Source organism: Pteropus medius, unplaced genomic scaffold (genome assembly GCF_902729225.1).
Source record: "Pteropus medius unplaced genomic scaffold, Ma_sr-lr_union100, whole genome shotgun sequence".
NCBI classification, from domain to species: Eukaryota; Metazoa; Chordata; class Mammalia; order Chiroptera; family Pteropodidae; genus Pteropus; species Pteropus medius.
The window spans coordinates 39,011-60,900 of NW_024353841.1; the positions used below are offsets into that span (position 1 = coordinate 39,011).

At 41.7% G+C, this 21,890-nt stretch overlaps 1 long non-coding RNA gene across 2 annotated transcripts; it reads right to left on the reverse strand.

The window, feature by feature from the left end:
• Nucleotides 1-16,012: 16,012 nt before the first annotated feature.
• On the reverse strand, nt 16,013-18,326 carry LOC120593522 (uncharacterized). 2 transcript variants are annotated; one of them, XR_005650387.1, is made up of 4 exons: nt 18,206-18,326; nt 17,852-18,098; nt 17,017-17,176; nt 16,013-16,924 (listed from the first exon to the last, which is right to left on the reverse strand). It is a non-coding gene; the product is annotated as an uncharacterized LOC120593522 (long non-coding RNA). The 2 variants fall into 2 exon arrangements; XR_005650386.1 differs by having other exon boundaries at nt 16,013-17,176.
• Nucleotides 18,327-21,890: the final 3,564 nt, after the last annotated feature.

Below are 21,890 nucleotides of genomic sequence, written 5' to 3' on the forward strand. Positions count from 1 at the left end.
CTTTTGTCCTAAATTTTCCTTTCTCCCTCTTAAGTAGGATGACATACATCCTGAGTTCATGCCTTCCTCTTTCTCGGTTTTCTTCTTTGTTTGGTAAAGCACATCTTACCCTATCTTCTTGCAAATGAGTGCAAGAGAGGCCAATATTTTGAGATCTTTCATGTCTGAGAATGACGTTAGTCTGGCTTCATGCTCAATTAATAATCTGACTGGATATGATTGATTCTAGGTTGAAAATTATTTTTGTTCAGCATTTTATGACACCATTCTACTGTTTTCTGACTTCCATGGCTGTTCCACTATCATTCTGATTCAAAGTTCTATGCATATGACTATTTTTCTCACTGAAATCTTCAGCATCACCTTTTTATCCCTAAAATTGAATTAGGTATACATCGATGTGGATTTTTTTTCCATTTATTGTAATGGGCACTGAGGATTCCAAGAGAGGCTGCTGTCCTGGGCACTTTACAAGGGGAACCAACAAAGACACACACACACACACACACACACACACACACACACACACAGAGTCAGTGTTTTTTACTTTTATTCCCATTAGAAAATATTATAAACATTTGGCAAGTAAATAAAATAAGCAGAAATCATGGCAAAGGAGCTCAGGCTGAACAGGGGTCTTCCCGGACTGAGAATACAAGATTGAGATTCTAAAAACAGAATAAATGCAGGGCTTTTGCCCTGAGGCACTAGAGAGGGATAAAATGACTTCTGTTTAAACTTTTAGTCACCTCACATCAACCAAAAACACATCTAGGCACATGAGTTCTCCCACCCACCCACCACCCCATTCCTCACCCACTCTTCAGCCTCCCACCCCCGAACGCCCAAACACCCAGCCTCTCATGTAACTCCTATGCTCAGTAGTGTGGTTTGGGGAGGTGCTTAGAACTTCCAGGAAATCCTAAATCAGAAGTGAGGCATGAGGGAGGACATTTTGCCTAGCTGGTTCCCACCAGAGCTTGACTGAAGGTCAGTCCCTGGACAGAGCAGCTTCCACCTGCTCTTCCAGCAGGTAGCCTGCCCTTCCCACCTCTCAGCTTGCAGGGTCAGGCTTGGTACAGGGCAACGACACAGCTTCTTTAGTTCCTGGGTATGGCCAAAAGGGCAACCTCCAAAGAACAGGTTACACTGCTTAGGTGGAAACAGGACCGGAAACTCAATTATAGCTTAGTTATAACTTGCAAATATTTAAGGATAAAGTACTCTGTCCTCCTTCTGCATTTCTGCACCAGACACTGCTAGTGTTAAGAGTGGGCCTGTGGATAAGCACGGGACACTTTCAATATGGAGAATCACTCTTAAGTTCTGGGAAATGTTTGTAGTGTTTTATTGATAATTTCTTTTCTAATATATTATCTGTTTCCTTTGAAATTTGTTAGTTGAATTCTCTTTTATTTTTTTCTTTTTCTCACCTATTGATTATCTCTTTGCTTTTTCTATTTTATGAGAGAAATCTTTATCTTTATCTTCTATTGACCTTATAGTCAACTGAATTGACAATAGCTAATATTTCCTTTTATTTTGTGGCTGATTATTATATAACATCCTGTTCTTATGTCAAGGATGCAGTATCTATTTTGATTTGTAATCACACGTTCATTACTGAACTTATTTGATTTCTCGGCCCTTTTTCAGATCTACCCTGTTCAACGCAGTACCCACAAGCCACATGTGGCTGTTTAAATTTAAATTAATTGAAATTAAATAAAATTTCAAATTCAGTTTCTCAGGTACACTAGCCACATTTCAAGTACTCTATAGTCTCATGTGGCTAGTAGCTACCATACAGCTACCATGTTGGATTGCACAGACATAAAACATTTATATCGTGACACGAAGTTATATTAGACAACAAAGCTTTACACTTTCAGCTCCATAGAGAAGAACTGGATTCAGTCTTGCTCATTATTCTGCCCTGATGAGCTAGCACAGGGCTTATCAAACATTTTTTCAATGAACAAATAAGTGTACATTTGATATAGTACTATCAATTATTAAAAAAAAAAAACCTGAATAGAATTTTGATTTTTCTTTCATTCTACACACATCGTTTAATATAGTAGTTATTGTACCATAAGCATGGTATTATTTCTTCCTTTTCCATTTACCGTTATTTATTTAGTAAACTTACACCATGTTATCACAGTGCCCTGTTCCCCTTTTGGGTAGAGGCTTATTAACAAAGCTTGGAGCACAGATCACTTTTGCCCCTGGGAAGCTCACCAGTCTCACCTTGGGGAACGATCCTAATGATGCCGGTGAGCCTTCCTCCATGATGCCTGTGACTGTACCCTGGGAAGATGAATGGTGCCTCTGTTCTCTGCAAAGAAAACAAACAAATCCAACCAGCATGTGAGAAGAGTTCCCTGCTGTCTGGGCAGAAAAGGGGCCCACAGGGCTAGCCAAAAAACACACCCCCGTCGAGGTAGACCTGCGGCCAAGAGCCACAGCTGTCACACAAAGGCAATATCCAGTGCCACGAGCAGTGCGCAGGGGAATTCAGGACCACATCAAGCGTCTCTGTGATACTGGAATTCTAGCTGAGTGTTAGGCACCTTGGAACACTCCGCTCTTACCGGTCAAGAACCTGGAGGGAACGACTACCGCCCTCTCCAGGACCTCCACGCCATCAACAATTTAGGGGTCACCGTCCATCTGCTGCTCCCGAACCCGTACACCGCATGAGTCTCTTACCTGCCCAAGCAAGCTGGTTCACCTGCCTCGATCTCAAAGATACCTTCTTCTGCCTCCAGTTATCACCGGCCAGAGAGCCTTTTGTTTGCCTTTTGAGTGGGAAGAGCCACACGGCGGGAGAAAGACACAACGGACTTGGACTCGACTGCCACAGGGCTTCAAGAACTCACTCACCCCGTTTGGTAGAGTGCTGGCCGCAGATCTTGCTGCTTTCTCCAGAGAGACTTTGAACTGCACTCTACTCCAGTATGTAGATGACCTGTTGCTGGCTAGCCCCACCCAAGAAGACTGCTGGAAAGATACTAGAGCCTTCTTGGCCCTACTCTCTACCAAGGTGTCATGGAGGAAGGCTCACATCTGCAAACAGGAGGTCAGATACCTTGGGTTCATCATCTCAGAAGGACATCAGGCACTTGGACACAAAAGGCAACTGGCCATCTGTCCAATACCTCGGCCAAACACTAGGAAAGTCCATATGAATTAAATAACTACATGTCCTTCACTAATAACACATTGATTTGATCTTTCACATAATGATGGCACAGGAGATATTCAGGGGAAAAACAGTAAATATACTCAATTATTCTGCATAATCTCTCATATGAATAAGGCTGGAAATGGAAATGGTATAGACTGTTGAAAGTGGACATCACGTGTGAAAATGAATGCCCAAGACACCTACAGGCACAGCAGAGAAGAAGACTAAAATTCCTGAATGCCTCTCATGGAACAGCAAATCATATCTGTCAAGAAGGAAAAGAGATTGATCACACTCAAGTCACAGTTATTCTGCTGTAGGAGATAGAATTGGCAACCCCAAGCCCCATCTATCGGAGGTCGGTTTGACCAAACGAACCAAAAGAATTTAATCAGACCCAGGACAATGATAAAAATGGCCATTCAAATCACTGAAGGAAATTTTGTAACTCAATATGGTTAAGGGACAATGTTCTATCAGATTATATTTAAACACTAAATTTAGAGAGCTCTGCCGCACAGCAATCACACGCACAAAAAAATTTTAATGGATTAAAAAGATAAATGTGATTTTTTAAAAAGTATTAAGTTTATAATGTTGAGGGGAGGAAGTAGAGTAAGAATGTCTATAATCATGAGCTGAGAAATGAAGTCGCGGTATTTATGGTAGTGAAATAGGACAAACATTCTGAAACAAGACTCTAAGTTTGCTGACAACTCAAATAGACACAAGTATCACCTGAAACCTTCTCTACTCACACATCTAGCAATTCCTACTGGCTGTAGGCTAGAACATCAGCTGAGATCTCATCCAGAGCACTTGGACTCTTTATCTGATCTCTATGTAGAAGCTAGTTAGGGTTTCCTCACAGTAGGGGCCAGGTTCGTAAGAAAACAAGTTAGAAGCATGTGGCATTTTTATGACTTAGACTCAAAAGCCACTGAACATCACTTCTGACATACTCTATTGGTCAAGGCACTTATAACGTTCCACCCAGTTTCAAGGGAGAAGATATGCAGACCTGATCCCTTTGAAGGGAGAAGTCTTATTGTAAGAAAAGAACAGAGATGGGAAACAGCGTTATGTCCATCTTTGGAAAATATAATCTGCTACATCCAAATTCCCAAGATGATACTTTAAAAATGTGCATCTTGGAATCAACAAGATACGGCAGTCCTTCAGGGTATATCAGCATCCATAGGCAACAGAAACGAAATCCTCATTCGAGTGACTCATTCATAAATCACTTGAACAAAATTCCTTTTTCAAGAAAATCTGCAACCTTGTGTTTTGTATATCTTCATACAAACATGAAGGAGCCGTGTCACTTTATATCCTATATAAAAGAAATTGGGTTTGTCCCTCTCTATGAAGAGTAATGAAATTTCAGAGCACCCCGGACATTGCTGAAACAGTGGTGGTTGCGCCTGCAGGCATTTGACCATAGGGATGGAAAACGATGCCTCCTTCTACAGCCCCAGCTAGTGAGAAACGACCAGCTCTGGGGCCCAGAACCCGAGAGACGCTCTCAAACAAAAACTGAAAACTCTGCAGGAGACATATATGAATATATACTTGCATAGACAACTCTTTGCCAGACTTTTTCTCTCTCCCCCTTGGCTTTCCAAAATTTTACATTTATTATGATTAAAGAATCAAAATTTAGACCAGCTAAAAGATGCATCTATAAATTTAGTCAATGCTCGTATGCCTCCCCAGAGAACATCATAACAGTACATAAAGAAGCACATGCAAGATCTTCATTACCGTGGTATTCGTAATTACAAAAAGAAAATTAATCTATACGAGTTTCATTACATGAAAAGAAGAACAAGAAACTAGGAACCTGTGTAAATGAGTTCATGATTTTAAAACAAAGTTACATACTCAGAAAATAATTTTTTCCCACCTTGGCTATTAAGACTTCAGGAAAGTTTTACCTGAATCATCTCCTAACACCAATCCATCTATTTGTCTTCCGGACCTCATTCCCCCTCACTTTCTAAATAAACAAGTAACAAACAAGCAAGCAGTGGAGCACACTCAGCGAGAACATAGGCTCTAGAGCCCAGCTGCCTTCTGTACCACTCCATCCACTGTAACAACCTTGGCATGAACCTAGTCATCTCATTTATAACACTGAAGCCACAATAATAATCCTACCAGCTTAATAAGGTCGTCCTGAAGATTAAATGGTATACGGTAAATGCTCGATAAATGCTACCTATTATAATCAGGCTAGGGTAGGGAAGGTTGATAGAATATAGACATACTAAAATAATCGTGGAATACATATTTACAGAGAGTCAGCGTGAAAGCAAAATATATGGACCAGCATCAAAACAGTATGGCCACAGTTTTTAGGAAACTCTAAGAAAACTTTAATTCTTCTCAAAGACAAGGGTGTTTCTTTGTGAATTGAAGTATCAGAATGCTTAGCCAATTCAATGGACTCATCAACTCCTCCAGTTCACCTGGACCAGGAGGACCTAGTGCAATTCACTTACTCAGAACAAGTTTATCCACTCAGTCAATATGCATCAATCCAGGTAAACTCATCCTTGGGAAACCAGTCTAGTGACGGATAAAGCTAGAGAAGACTCTGCTTTCTGACACATTCAGAGAGCTTAGCACTCCTCAAGAAAGAAAGAGACAGGTGGTTGTCAAAAGTGCAATGGGCAAAGAAAACTTGATGGATTTTAAGCAAGGGGGTGATATGATGAGATTGCTATTTTTTAAAGATCACTCCAGCTATCATGAGGAGGACTGGGGGAGGGCAAGAATGTTACCAAGACCATCTTGGAAATTGTTAAAATCACCCGGGACAGAGGTCAGGATTTTCCGAACCATAGACTCGCGGTAGACATTATGGAAGCAGTCATGTTTGGGGTAGATTTTCAAAGTAGAGCCAACCGCATTTTCTAATGAGTAGAGGCTGGGCAAAATAAAAAGTCAGGAATGACTCCTCTGTTTTTTAATGAATAGCTAAACAACTGTCGTTAACTGAGAAAAGATTAAAGGAGAGCAGGATTCAGGATCAGGAAATCAGGAATTGTACATGGGATGTGTCAAGTGTAACACAGACATTAGGAGACAAGTGGATTGCTTGAGAGCTTCAGTCATCTCAAGATGCCTAATCTCCTGCTGCAGTCTCGCTCATTGCTCCAACCCCACTCCTCCTAATTGCCAGTCCTCTCTTTTCACTCTTTTTTTTCTCTGTTTTGGTTGTGTCTGTTTGGGTTGTGTCTGGTGTATTTGTAGATGATATTTATTCTTCTTAACACACTAGTCTCTTTCACTCATTGTTACATTGAAAAGAACCTGAGCTGAGTGATGTTTCGAAGAGTCCCTGCCCTCCCTCAGTACTCACCAGGCCAAAGAGAAGCCTGTCTGCTGCTGGGCCTGCCCCTTCCACAGGAATCTGTACAATATAAGTCTACTCACATTCCCCTCACTTCCTTCTCTCTTACCTTCTTTTCCTACCTAAAGGTCTCATAAGCCACCTTGTCAAGACTGCTCGCCTCTAGCTCCCTTCCCCAATAGTGTCTGGAGAAACGATAGACGGCCATCTCAATAACCTAAGAAGACCCGTTAGACCTTCCTCCTTCCACTTACTGCCTTCCTCCCACAAAGCTCACCTAGGATCACTCCACTTTCTCACATAATCAGAGAATTTCCAGCTGCTGATATAGCTCCCCTTTCACAATTCATCCATAATCATTCCAGGGAAAATAAATTGCCTGGTCACGTTGCAAAGGCAGTTGTGTGTAGCAAGCCTTATTGTGTGGAGAAGACTTCCTGTACTGCTTCTTTATCGACAACCCTTTAGAAAGAGCCAGACCCAGAGACTCATGTTCATAGCACAGGATTCACTCATTCACGCTGGTGAAGGGTTCGTCTTTTGGATTTCCAGCCGCATGGTCTTCCTTGTGATATCCCAACCAAACTATCTACAAATTACCACTGCCCTGCACGAAAACTGAACAATAACATAACAGCTCCTCTAGCTTTGAAATAAATGGCAGCCGATGATACAGACTAATCTAGCTAGCTCTTCAATGAAAAAGATGAGCAGATGAGTACTAGATATAACAGAAGAGTCAGCAGCTAAAAAGAGCAACCAATGCAGGCAACCTGAAAAGACCTTTTTGGAAACACAATACCTTGTCGCCAATTGTTAAAAATTAAAGGCAACAATTAATTCAGACTAAAATATAGCCTTTCATGAGTAGGGTTCCATACAGGAATTCTCCCAAAATGCATAGGAAGAAAAAACAGCCAGATATAAGAGGAACAATACATCAGGGAAGATTGATTAATGAAATAAAACATCAACAAATACGATTCAGAAGGAGAGTGGGGAGAAATGGGAGTCTGAATATTGAGAGAAAAAGCTCTGTGTTGAAGAATAATCTGAAAGAAAATCAAAACAGATTCCAACATAGAAACGGACTGAAAAACGGAATACAATCGAAGCTTTGAATGGGGTCTCAGACTATTTTATCAGATAATTGTAGCCACTAAGATATACGTAGGGTGGTCAAAATATTTTTTAGAAAAAATAAGGCCCACACTGAATCTTACTAAAGGCTCTAAAAGAGGGAAACGTGGGAGAAATCTTAGAATCATCAAATAGCATGATTCATGCAAGGAACTGAGCTTTCGTTTTATTCTGTTCTAGAAATCTCATAATGGATTCTGCATCCACCTTAGTTTCACTCAATATCACAGCTCCCAGGAATACCAATGACAACAAAACATTTTAATTCACCTGTGTTCTACACTCTAAGACTTTCCTGATCACAGCCAGATCCAGATAATCGTGGAGGAGCTCTGGGTGCCTGAGCAGCTGAGGGTCTACGCTCTTCCATCTTTTTGCCCAAGTGTTTGGTTTCCTCATAATTTCAAAGTTAAACAGAAATGATCAATATATCATCAAAAGTTTTAATTAAATATCATACAGCTAGGTACACACGCACCCCATTTATCTTGGAGTTAGGGCCAGAAATACTGACTTATCTTAACTTTCGGCTATAGGATCACTGCCAACACACACACACACAAACACACACACACACACACATGAACAGCGTAATGGAAGAACAGAGAAGTACTTTCAACAAACACATTGAAAATCAAATAATAACAAAACAATTCCCATATCTGCACTGATTGCATAGGCACTGCTCCTTTGAAATTTACCTAAGTCACATGTTGGACCTACCCACCCCATTCTGCTGGACTAAGTCCCAAAAAGATATGAGAATACAGTAGACTCGATAGGAGCAAACTAACTTAGCCAATCCGCTATCAGCCCATGCAGAATGAAACTCAAAGATAACTTTGTTCTGCTCGTCTTTATAAAGGACACTGCTGGATTTCTCCCAGCGCAGAGTTGGGAGCAACTTCAGAGCTTCTTCCAAGATGCTGCTGGTCTTCCTTTTAGCGGCGTTGCTGGCCCTGGGCTCAGCTCACAACGCAGTTAATGGTAAAGAAGAATAAGGGGTCGAGGAGCGTGCTGTGATTCTGCTTGGGGCTTGGGAAACCACACTGCAGTGAGGAAGGGTGTAGGGAGGGCACGGAAGTGACAGGAACGATGGGGCCGCAGAGTTCTTAGGACAAAGATAGGCCAGTCATGTCCACATTTCATGCCAAGGCCTTGTACCTTAGTTAAAGTACGATTAGAACCCAAGAAAGAATTTTGACAGGAGGAACGACAAGGTAAGACTCGCGTTTTCAGAAAGGTCTCTCTGACTGTGCTGAAAGTGACTGAAAAATGGAATACTATTGAGGCTTTGAACGGGGTCTCATACTATTTTATAGGAAAATGGTAGCCTCTAATTTATCAGTAGGGTAGGTTAAAGGACTTGCTGAAAATGATTGCCACAGAGTATGGCAGGACCGATACAGGGAAGTTCACTCACGAAGATGTTACAGCTGTTACAGTGGTCAAAGGAGACAGTGGATGAAGGCGGCCTTGCCAGAGGAGCACAGTATAGATGAAGGAGAGAAGCCCCCATCGGAACTAGTTCAGACACAGAGGACAAGACAATATTCCTCTCTCTCTCTGCATGGAGATATCAAGATTCCGGGGCCCGATTTTCTCATTTTGCTCCCACCCACATGTAACATTTCAGTGTGCCCTGGGCGATATGTGGAAGATTGAATCCAAATGTTTAATTCTGGCCACCCTCTTAAGAAAGCATGTTAACATAGTAAAGTATGTCATGAAGAAAGAGAGCAGACATTGAAATATCACAGCACTTCACCTAAATTAGCATTAGAGTTTGCCGGATCCTAGGGAGGACCTAAAGGGCCTATTCTGGTTTGTGGTTGATTCTCTGCATAGTAACCACCCTTGCATCTTCCTCCATTTCCAGCAGGATCACAAATAGTGGCTGACAAGTTAACTGAGGGGTATACAAGTTGTGGTTCGGAGTGTTCCTATCTCTGCAGAAAGGTGTGAGCCCTGAACGATTCACTTCCTCTTGTGCTTCTTTTCCTAGATGTCGTCTATGAAGAAAATCTCTCCGGAGTGCCAGGTAAACACCTATGAATCCTCAATCAACTTTCCTTCCATTTCTTTTTTTCCTCAGAAACTTTTCATTTCTCCAATCCAGTGTTTCTCTCTATCACTATGTAATTTAAGAAAAAAATGCAAAAAATAAGGATCTGGATCCTCTTTCTCTGTATTTCTCCACCAATTGTGTCTCTATAGTTGAAAAAGTTTTGCCACATATTCAGTAACTCCTGAGTGGGCCATCACTTTCTCTTTCTCTTCTCTCTCTCTGTCTCTCTGTTTCTCTCTCTCTCTCTCTCTTACTCTATCTCTCTCTCAGTATTTCCCTACCTTGGTCTTGGACCCTGAGGAACCAGATCTAGTTTCCATATGGGGCTCAAGCAGACACGCTTAGAGTCACAGTTGACAAGTTCTGTCAGTGGCACAAAATATAACTGGCAACACAACCGACATTAATGATACCTTCATTTCCCTTCTGTTTTGTAAACTTCCTCTGGAAATGCTGACATCCAAGAATTTTTATTTTCATCTTTTTATACTAAATTTGTTTGACTCAAGAACAAAGAAGTAAGACTTTTAATCACTGGTATGCAAATTAAGAGGAATATAGAATAAGGAAGCAGTGGGCAGGAAAGAGGTTGGTAGCTGAGAGGCAGGTTCGGAATAAAACAAAAAACACTGTGAAAATGTAATCAGAAATCAAAATGAGAGAGGAGTCTTTCATCACTAATTTCATCTCGTCTTTATCATACCTATTCTGATGTAGAGAATGCAGGCAAGAAGCCAGATCACGATGCTAAGGGACCACCTTCTGAAAATTTACCACCGAGACCCCCTCAAGATGGTGACAAACAAGATAAGAGACCACCCCGACCAGAAGGCCAACAGCAAAATCCTCCCCCACCTCCTCCTCCGGGAAAGCAAGAGAGACCACCACGACCAGCAGGACCAGCAGGCCACCAGAAAAATCCTCCCCCACCTCTTTTTGAAAAAGAAGGAAGTGCACCCCGATGAAGGCCAACAGAAAAATCCTTACCTCCTCCTCCAGGAAAGCAAAATACACGACCAACAGGCCAACCAGAAAATCCTCCCCACCTCCTCTTTTTTGAAAAATGGGAAGACCACCCAAGGCCAACAGAAAAGAGCCTCCCACCACCTCCTCACTCTGACAAGAAAGACCACCCCAATACCAGAGGCCAGCCACTCCCCACCTCTCTTTTTGAAAAGCAGGAGGGTTTCCGACAAGAAGGCCAACAGCAAAATCCTCCCCACCTCCTCCTCCTGGAAAGCAACCACCCCAGCCAGAAGGCCACCAGAAAAATCCTCCACCACCTCCTCCTCCTGGAAAGCAGCAGAGATTCAACCAGGAGGGCCTCAGGGAACCACCCCGACCAGAAGGCTCAAGATCGCCCCGACCAGAGAGCTCTAGACCACCCCGACCAAGAAGGCTCAGGCCGCCCCGACCAGAAGGCTCTCCCAGGTTTGACCAGAAGAGCTCTTAAAGCCACCCTGACCAGAAGGCTCAAAGACCACCCCCGACCAATTCTCAAAGACCACCCCGACCAGAAGGCTCTCAAAGACCACCCCGACCAGGAAGCCCTCAAGGAGGCAGACAACCTAATCCTATCCAAGCCCAATAAGACCAGACATTTCGAATTCAATCACAGGTATGATTCAACTTCACTCTCCATTAAAGGTCCTAAGTCCTACAGTTCTCAAACTTCACTGTGCCAATGAATCAACGAGAAACATGCTGAAATTGTTTCATTCTGGATATCGTTTCTATAGATTTCTATTCAGATATCCTGGAATAAAATACCTAGACCTTGTATTTTTAACAAGCTGTCCAAGGTCGTTCCGATTTTGAGAGATGACACCATAAGCTGCCTTGACCCCAGTGACTGCTGCGCTTCATCAAATGAGTGTGTCATGAGCAAGTAGAGCAGTTTTCTCCCTTTGGTCCTTACCTCATCTAGCTCGATGGCTTCCCATGTCAAGTTTGCGCCTGATCACTCTTTGCTCAGTTCTGCCTCACACGAGTTCTCTTAGGTCAAGTGTCCCTATAAAACGATACTTTAATTTTATGCTACTAAATGTTATCTAGTGTTCTAAATATTTACTTTCAAATGGATATATGCTCAAGTTAAAAAAATATCCAGCAGAACAGAAGCAATGAAGTTAAATACTACAGGCATATCTCATCTGACCTCCCCATTCCCTTGCACAAAAGCCATCTCTCTTGAGTCTTTTGAACATCCTCTTTAAAAACATGTATGCCTATGTAAACATATACAATCCCTCTTTCCACAAATGATATCATACTTTATGGACAAATCTATACAGTGATCACTTTAACATATTTCTTAGAAACCTACATATCGGTTTATAGATGTATATTGATCTTTGGATCTGTTCTTCTTTTTTTTTCAATTTTGCTTTACATTTGTATACTATTTCATTATGTGGCCAAGCCATGATTTCTTTAGCTAACGCCCTGACAATGGACATTTACGATGGTTTCAGGTTGTCAGTATTACCGAATATGCTACAGTCACCACCCTGTAAATATATCTCCGAACATTTTCATTAGCTAACAAAAGAACATAAACGACCTAACAATAATCTTTTTATTCATCTTGCAAGAAACAGTTCAGAACGATTTATCTGTTAGGTGCATAAAAACACTAAAAAAAATGTAGTGAGGAAGGAAAGGAGAGAGGGAGTGAAGGTGCTCTCTCCCCTATTTCACTTCGGGACCAACAAGAAATGAGAACATACCAGCCATGTCGTGTCTTTGCTCTCAACTTCCTTTTTTGCTCATTTGTTTCAGAAAATGAATATGAAGACAGCCGTCCTTACGACACCCATGGCATTGGAATAATACAGTCTGACTTCAATATACCAATAAAATCATCAGCATCCAATTTCTGATTGCCGTTTCTCATTCTCTGTGACTGTGAATCTGGAAGTCGAGGGCTGTGAACACAGCGTAGGAATATCCAATTGCTCTTCTCGTTGAGGTTTCCCGCAAGCATCCTCCTGGGCCATTCTCCTAGGAAACATTTTGCTTCATTCTGCGTTTTGGGGCAGGAATAGATCTCTCCTCTTTTCCTCTGCTATTGCCTCTTCCTTCCCCCAACACCTTACTTAATTCACAAACTAGCTGCCCAGTGATGGAATTTCATTGTTCCTCTCTGCTCTGGATTCTATATTACAAATGCAATTTTTTAATTATTTTCAGAAATTCTCCTGATATTCGAGTAATTTTAGGGAAACAAGGAAAATGTAAGAAGTGTGAGAGAGCTGCAGAGGCTAAGGAAATCCTTAAAATTTATAAAATTGTGGCTTCTGGTTGCTAGAGAAATGAATGTGTTTCTCGGCCTCTTCTCTCCTGAACCCACGTTTTTTTCCTCATGGCTCATTTCCATTCCTCCAAGGGTCCCCCACCATTTTTAACAAAACTTCAGTGTATTTCATAAAGCAGGTAGCATGATGTATTTATTTTAAGGAGCAAGGAATTGAGGGTCCTTCTTCCCTCGAAGCTATATTGGCTGGTCTAATAATTAAAATTGACGTCACACAGATTAAATGAGAAAAACTAATTTAATTATGTTCATATGGGAGCCAGCCCCGCAAGGGCACTAAAGAGACTCAAAGGCAGTCAGACAATTGAGGCTCATATGCCTTCCTGAGATAGAGGGAAGTGAGTAGGGGTGGGGCTTCGAAGGGGAGAAAGAAGATTCACAGGAGGAGGAGCAAAGCAAAGATGTGGTAAACAAATATTTGCCTTGCTGACAAGTCTGATATGAAAAGGTATCTCAGAGATAGGTCAGCTTCCTTCCAATAAGCCCCGCAGTCAGGCGCCCAGCTCCAGGTGCTGACGAACCTTTGGTAGAGACTATTTTTATAATGAGAAAGTGTTCTTGCCTTTTCTACATAGCTGTATCCTCCATTCCTGATGTCAACACTACTCTATATCTAAAATCATCTGTTCGTGACACTTACATTTCCTTCCTTGAAAAGCATTCTGTTTTTCCTCAAGTTAATAATGACTTTTTCTGCATTTCCTTGGCTTTCTATAAACATCTAAGGCTTCTTGAAACCAACAACAGATCTGCGAAGTCCTTCTGAAGAAAATTTTCCTCACCCTCTCAGATCATTTGCTTTTGTCCTGAAATTTTCCTTTTCTCCTTCTTAAGTAGGATGACATACATCCCGAGTTCATGCCTTCCTCTTTCTCGGTTTTCTTCTTTGTTTGGTAAAGCACATCTTACCCTATCTTCTTGCAAATGAGTGCAAGAGAGGCCAATATTTTGAGATCTTTCATGTCTGAGAATCACTTTAGTCTGGCCTCATGCTCAATTAATAATCTGACTGGATATGATTGATTCTAGGTTGAAAATTATTTTTGTTCAGCATTTTATGACACCGTTCTACTGTTTTCTGACTTTCACGGCTGTTCCACTATCATTCTGATTCAAAGTTCTATGCATATGACTATTTTTCTCACTGAAATCTTCAGCATCACCTTTTTATCCCTAAAATTGAATTAGGTATACATTGATGTGGATATTTTTCCATTTATTGTAGTGGGCACTGAGGATTCCAAGAGAGGCTGCTGTCCTGAGTACTTAAGAACGGGCACCCCACAAAGACACACACACACACACACACACACACACACACAGGTCAGTGTTTTTTACTTTTACTCCAATTAGAAAATATTATAAACGTTTGGCAAGTAAATAAAATAAGCAGAAATCATGGCAAAGGAGCTCAGGCTGAACAGGGGTCCTCCCGGACTAGGAATACAATATTGAGATTGTAAAAACAGAGTAAATGCAGGGCTTTTGCCCTGAGGCACGAGAAGGGGATAAAATGACTTCTGTTTAAACTTTTAGTCACCTCACATCAACCAAAAGCACATCTAGGCACATGAGTTCTTCCACCAACCCACCACCCCATTCCTCACCCACTCTTCAGCCTCCCACCCCCGAACGCCCAAACACCCAGCCTCTCATGTAACTCCTATGCTCAGTAGTGTGGTTTGGGGAGGTGCTTAGAACTTCCAGGAAATCCTAAATCAGAAGTGAGGCATGAGGGAGGACATTTTGCCTAGCTGGTTCCCACCGGAGCTTGACTGAGGGTCAGTCCCTGGACAGAGCAGCTTCCACCTGCTCTTCCAGCAGGTAGCCTGCCCTTCCCACCTCTCAGCTTGCAGGGTCAGGCTTGGTACAGGGCAACGACACAGCTTCTTTAGTTCCTGGGTATGGCCAAAAGGGCAACCTCCAAAGAACAGGTTACACTGCTTAGGTGGAAACAGGACCGGAAACTCAGTTATAACTTAGTTATAACTTGCAAATATTTAAGGATAAAATACCCTGTCCTGCTTCTGCATTTCTGTACCAGACACTGCTAATGTTAAGAGTGGGCCTGTGGATAAGCATGGGACACTTTCAATATGGAGAATCGCTCTTAAGTTCTGGGAAATCTTTGTAGTGTTTTATTGATAATTTCTTTTCTAATATATTATCTGTTTCCTCTGAAATTTGTTAGTTGAATTCTCTTCTAATTTTTTTCCTTTTCCAACCTATTGATTATCTCTTTGCTTTTTCTATTTTATGAGGGAAATCTTTATCTTTATCTTCTATTGAACTTATAGTCAACTGAATTGACAATAGCTAATATTTCCTTTTGTTTTGTGGTTGATTTTATAGAACATCTTATTCTTATGTCAAGGATGCAGTATCTATTTTGCTTGGTAATCACACGTTCATTACTCTACTTTTTTGATTTCTCGGCCCTTTTTCAGATCTACCCTGTTCAACGCAGTACCCACAAGCCACATGTGGCTGTTTAAATTGAAATTAATTGAAATTAAATAAAATTTCAAATTCAGTTTCTCAGGTACACTAGCCACATTTCGAGTACTCTATAGTCTCATGTGGCTAGTAGCTACCATACAGCTACCATGTTGGATTACAGAGACATAAAACATTTATAACATGACACAAAGTTATATTAGACAACAAGGCTTTACACTTTAAGCTCCATAGAGAAGAACTGGATTCAGTCTTGCTCATTATTCTGCCCTGAGGAGCTAGCACAGGGCTTATCAAACATTTTTTCAATGAACAAATAACTGTACATTTGATATAGTACTATCAATTATTACAAAAAAAAAACCTGAATAGAATTTTGATTTTTCTTTCATTCTACACACATCGTTTAATATAGTAGTTATTGTACCATAAGCATGGTATTATTTCTTCCTTTTCCATTTACCGTTATTTATTTAGTAAACTTACACCATGTTATCACAGTGCCCTGTTCCCCTTTTGGGTAGAGGCTTATTAACAAAGCTTGGAGCACAGGTCACTTTTGCTCCTGGGATGCTCACCAGTCTCACCTTGGGGAGCCATCCTGCTCTAATGATGCCTGTGACTGTACCCTGGGAAGATGAATGGTACCTCTGTTCTCTGCAAAGAAAACAAACAAATCCAACCAGACTGCTAGATGAGTTCCCTGTTGTCTGAGCAGAAAAGGGGCACACAGGGCTAGCCAAAAAACACGCCCCCGTCGTGGTAGACCTGAGGCCAAGAGCCACAGCTGTCACACAAAGGCAATATCCAGTGCCACGAGCAGCGCGCTGGGGAATTCAGGACCACATCAAGCGTCTGTGTGATACTGGAATTCTAGCTGAGTGTTAGGCACCTTGGAACACTCCACTCTTACTGGTCAAGAACCTGGAGGGAACGACTACCGCCCTCTCCAGGACCTCCACGTCATCAACAATTCAGGGGTCACCAGCCATCTGCTGCTCCCAAACCCGTACACCTGCATGAGTCTCTTACCTGCCCAAGCAAGCTGGTTCACCTGCCTCGATCTCAAAGATGCCTTCTTCTGCCTCCAGTTATCACCGGCCAGAAAGCCTTTTGTTTGCCTTTTGAGTGGGAAGAGCCACACGGCGGGAGAAAGACACAACGGACTTGGACTCGACTGCCACAGGGCTTCAAGAACTCACTCACCCCGTTTGGTAGAGTGCTGGCCGCAGATCTTGCTGCTTTCTCCAGAGAGACTTTGAACTGCACTCTACTCCAGTATGTAGATGACCTGTTGCTGGCTAGCCCCACCCAAGAAGACTGCTGGAAAGATACTAGAGCCTTCTTGGCCCTACTCTCTACCAAGGTGTCATGGAGGAAGGCTCACATCTGCAAACAGGAGGTCAGATACCTTGGGTTCATCATCTCAGAAGGACATCAGGCACTTGGACACAAAAGGCAACGGGCCATCTGTCCAATACCTCGGCCAAACACTAGGAAAGTGGTCCGTGAATTCCTAGGGACTGCCGAATTCTGCCAGATCTGGATACCAGGTTTCTCTGAAGTTGTCAAGCCAAAGTGCAAGGCCACAGCTGGGTCCGGTAAAGACCTCCTGGAATCAGGCTCCAGACAGGAAAAGGCCTTCAGAGAAATAAAGAGACTTTTGACCAGTGCCACAGCATTAGGACTACCAGACATGACACGGGACTTTAACCTCTTTGTACTGCATTCGTAAATAATAATCAGGGACACAAGCGGCTCACCAACGCCAGAATAACTCATTATCAGGGACTGCTTTGCGAAACTCCACATGACCACCTCGAGACTGTGCGGACGTTGAACCCTGCTACTTTTCTGCCCACTGAGGAGGGACCTCCCGATCGTGATGGTCACGGATGAAGTCTACTCAAGCAGGCCAGACCGGACTGACATTCCTCTTCAGAACTCAAAACTGGTATTATCCACCGATGGGAGCAGCTTCATCCACGAAGGACAGCGCAAAGCCGGCTACGCAATAATAACTACCGATAAGGTAATCGGAGCTGAGGCTCTGCCACAGGGCTGGTCAGCACATGGGCCGAGCTATGGGCATCATCCAGGCGTTGTGCCAGGCTGAAGGGAAACGGGCCAATATCTATACCGACTCAAAGTACACCTTTGCTACTTTGCATGTACATGGAGCCGTTTATAAAGAGGGAGGTCTACTGACGGCTTCTTCTATCTAGATAACAGATAGATCGCCTTTGCTTGTCCTGTCTAGATAACAGACGTATCCCCTTGCTTGTTTGCAGATAAGTCCTATAAAAGTAAGGTTACCCCTGAGCTCGGGGCCCAAATCTTCAGAGCGCTAGCTCTCCTGGGACCAAGGCATAATAAACCGGAGTTCAACTCTCTGAGTGCTGCTTGGTTTCTCACCGGTATGATTTTTCTGCAACACTTTAACTTTGACTTCACCCTCGGCAGGAACCTCACGTAACTCCTCCTCCGGTGCTCATGTTGTTTCATTGGGGATACTATTTCTGTTGTGTATTCTGTCATAGTACATCAATAATTATCCCCATTACTGGAAAAAAAGAGTTAGGAAAAGTGAATGGGTTAAATAACACTTTTACAATAACTATAACAAAATAAGTTTTAAAAAAAATAAATCTGTACAACGAGATTGCTAACCTGCAGTGGGAAAAGAAAATTTGGACTTCATCTAGCTCTTTAGTCTTGAGATCCTATTGAATGATGAGAATCTATTCAGATGGAGCTCGAGAAGGGCACAGGGCCCATTCGTGGCCATCTACAGAAAACACTGGTAAACCTTATGACATGGAAGGGAAGGATCTGAGAAACATTCCCTCAGCATCGGATTTATCCACTACTCTAAAATGCTAGTCACTATAATTCTGTTATTGAATGCGAAACATGATTTCATTTTCTTAAATACTGGCTGACACTATTAACTCATACTGAGATAGCAGTTAACTGTAACAAATAGATTTTGCTTAAACTGCTACATGAGTAATTAATTTTTAAATCGTATACAGAACTTCATGCATGGTTAACTATAGGTTGGATCTGAGGGTGTTTCAGATCCTGATTTTGCTCTCCACACGTTTAATAGAACTCCCAGCTATATACTCAAATTGATCAATATAGTCTCTATTTATTCTCAAAATAGACATGTACTTCATTTAATTTTTGCAGTCCCAATTAGGCTTTCTGTAAATTGTCTTTGTTCCATCAAGCTCTAAAGGGAGCCTGTTAACGGTAATCTTCTCCCTGCTGTGTTTTCTTTTCTTGGATCTTATTTTGTTCAATGCTGCGTTGGTCAAGGATTCTACAAGCTTGTGTGTCTGCTTCCATCCCTCCTCACATTTCCTTGTCCTGTCTCAAAACTCTCTGACTTTAAGATGACATTCACAGGTTTCCTATAACCAAAGATGTGGGTTCTCTAACTTCTTTATCAACCATCTTTGGATTTTTAGTTCCTTGGTAAAATGATTTTCTGCCCATCTCGGTCTCTTCCTGATGGATAATACGTGTGGTGGAATGAATTGGAAAGCCCCATATTCCTTCATTTCTTAGATGACAGTAAAAACAATCTATTCCTGTGTTGGCAACATCTATCATAGTTAACAATAACAAGGAAATTACATCCTGTGTGGTGACTCTAATAAGCCACGTGGAGGAAATATGTATGTTTTTCTTAACACGTGAGGTGTTTCTTTGAGTCTTGCAAGAGTTGCTGCTTTGAAAAGGTAAGATATCAATAGGAGATGATTCGCTTATTTGTCTCTCTGCAACTCATCACCCCAAAATTAGCAGCTTTAAACAACAAACATCTATTATTTCACACTTTCTGTGGACTATGTGCTCAAGAGCGTCTTGGCTCGGTGGTTATGGCTCAGGGTCTCTCATGAGGTAGCAATCAAGCTGTCAGCCAAGACTGCAGTCATCTCAAGGCTCAGCAGAGGAACATCTTCCACACTCACTCATGATTGCTCGCAGGCCTACTTTCCTTACCACTTTGACCTCTTCATAGGCTGACTGTCCTCATACGAGGCAACTAGTTCCCCTCTTCTCAGGATACCTTCTGATACAGCAGCTCGCTTCCCCAGAACAAGGTACAACTCAACCAAGCAAGAAAACACAGTGGAATGAAAGTCACAGTTTTTTTGTAACCTACTGTCAGAAGTGACTTCCCATCACTTCTGCCCTGTTCTATTCACTGTAAGTGAGTCCAGACCACACTCAGGAAGAAGGAAATTAAGCTCTACCACTTGCGAGGAGGAGTATCAAGTAATAGGTGGACATATCGTTAAAACGATCAAAGGAGGCATTGGCTTTCCTCATGTGAAACTATATTGTGTGTCTCCGACAAAATTCAATACTTGTCTTAGTGGCATTATCTATCTTAGGTTTAAAAAAAGCTGTGAAGATTTAGCCACAGGGAACCTTGGCTGGGATTCTGAAATGCTCTTTTGGAATCAACGTTCAGGGCACTGGACTTTATGTCTCCCTCTTTGGGTTGGCAGTGGCTATACAGAAGATTCTCCTAAGCACCTAGCTAAAGCTTCAGGTGTTTCAGTTTAAAAGTCATAACAAGAGCTTGAGCAGCAGAAATAATTTATGAGGGGAAAGATGGATTTTCCCAAAGGAGAAAATGCAGAACACCTGGTAAAGGGAACCACGCGTAAACTGGATGACTTCGACGAGAAAGATGCAATGTGTTCTTGGAGGACACCTTCATTCGAAAGACCTATGCGTTCCAACTGAGAGTAATAATCTCTGTATGTCCTATGTGTACCAGTGCCCTTTAGAAAGTCCATATGACTTAAATAACTACATGTCCCTCTCTAATAACCCATTGATTAGATCTTTCACATAATGATGGCACAGGAGATATTCAGGGGAAAAACAGTAAATATACCAAATTATTCCGCATAATCTCTGGTATGAACAAGGCTGGAAATGGAAATGGTATAGACTGTTGAAAGTGGACATCACGTGTGAAAATGAGTGCCAAAGACACCTGCAGGCACAGCAGAGAAGAAGACTAAAATTCCTGAATGCCTCTCATGGAAAAGCAAATCTTATCTGTCAAGAAGGGCAAGAGGTTGATCACACTCAAGTCACAGTTATTCTGCTGTAGGAGATAGAATTGGCAACCCCAAGCCCCATCTATCAGAGGTCAGTTTGACCAAACAAACCAAAAGAATTTAATCAGACCCAGGACAAAGATAAAAATGGCTATTCAAATCACTGAAGGAAATTTTGTAACTCAATATAGTTAAGGGACAATATTCTATCCAATTATATATAAACACTAATTTAAAGAGCTCTGCCACACAGTAATCACACAAAAAAATTTTAATGGATTAAAAAGATAAATGTGATTTTTTAAAAATATATTAAATTTATGATGTTGAGAGGAGGAAGTAAAGTAAGAATGTCTATAATCGTGAGATGGGAAATGAAGTCCAGGTGTTTATGGTAGTGAAGTAGGGAAAACATTCTGAAACAAGACTTTAAGTTCGCTGACAGCTCAAATGGACACAAATATCACCTGAAACCATCTTTACCCACACACCTAGCAATTCCTACTGGCCGTAGGCTAGAACTTCAGCTGAGCTCTCATCCAGACACATACACCTGGACTCCTTATCTGGTCTCTATGTAGAAGCTAGTTAGGGCTTCCTCACAGCATGCAGCCAGGTTCCAAAGAAATGAGTTAGAAGCACGTGGCTTTATGACTCAAAAGCCACTAAACATCACTTCTGACATTCTCGATTGGTCAAGGCAGTTACAACGTTCCACCCAGTTTCAAGGGGGAAGACACACAGACCTTACCCCTTTGAAGGAAGAAGTCTTATTGTAAGAAGACAACATAGATGAGAAACAGTGTTATGTCCATCTTTGGAAAATATAAGGTGGAATGATAGTACTGTTATGATTTCTCTGGGGAGGCATACTAACTCTGGGGCCCAGAGCCCAAGAGACGCTCTCAAACAAAAACTGAAAACTCTGCAGGAGACATATACAAATATATACATGCATAGACAACTCTTTGCCACACTCTTTCTCTCCCCCTTGGCTTTCTAAAATTTTACATTTATTTTGATTAAAGAATCAAAATTTAGACCAGCTAAAAGATGCATCTATAAATTTAGCCAATGCTAGTATGCCTCCCCAGAGAAATCATAACAGTACATAAAGAAGCACATGCAAGATCTTCATTACCGTGGTATTCGTAATTACAAAAAGAAAATTAATCTATACAAGTTTCATTACATGAAAAGAAGAACAAGAAACTAGGAACCTGTGTAAATGTGTTCATGATTTTAAAACAAAGTTACATACTCAG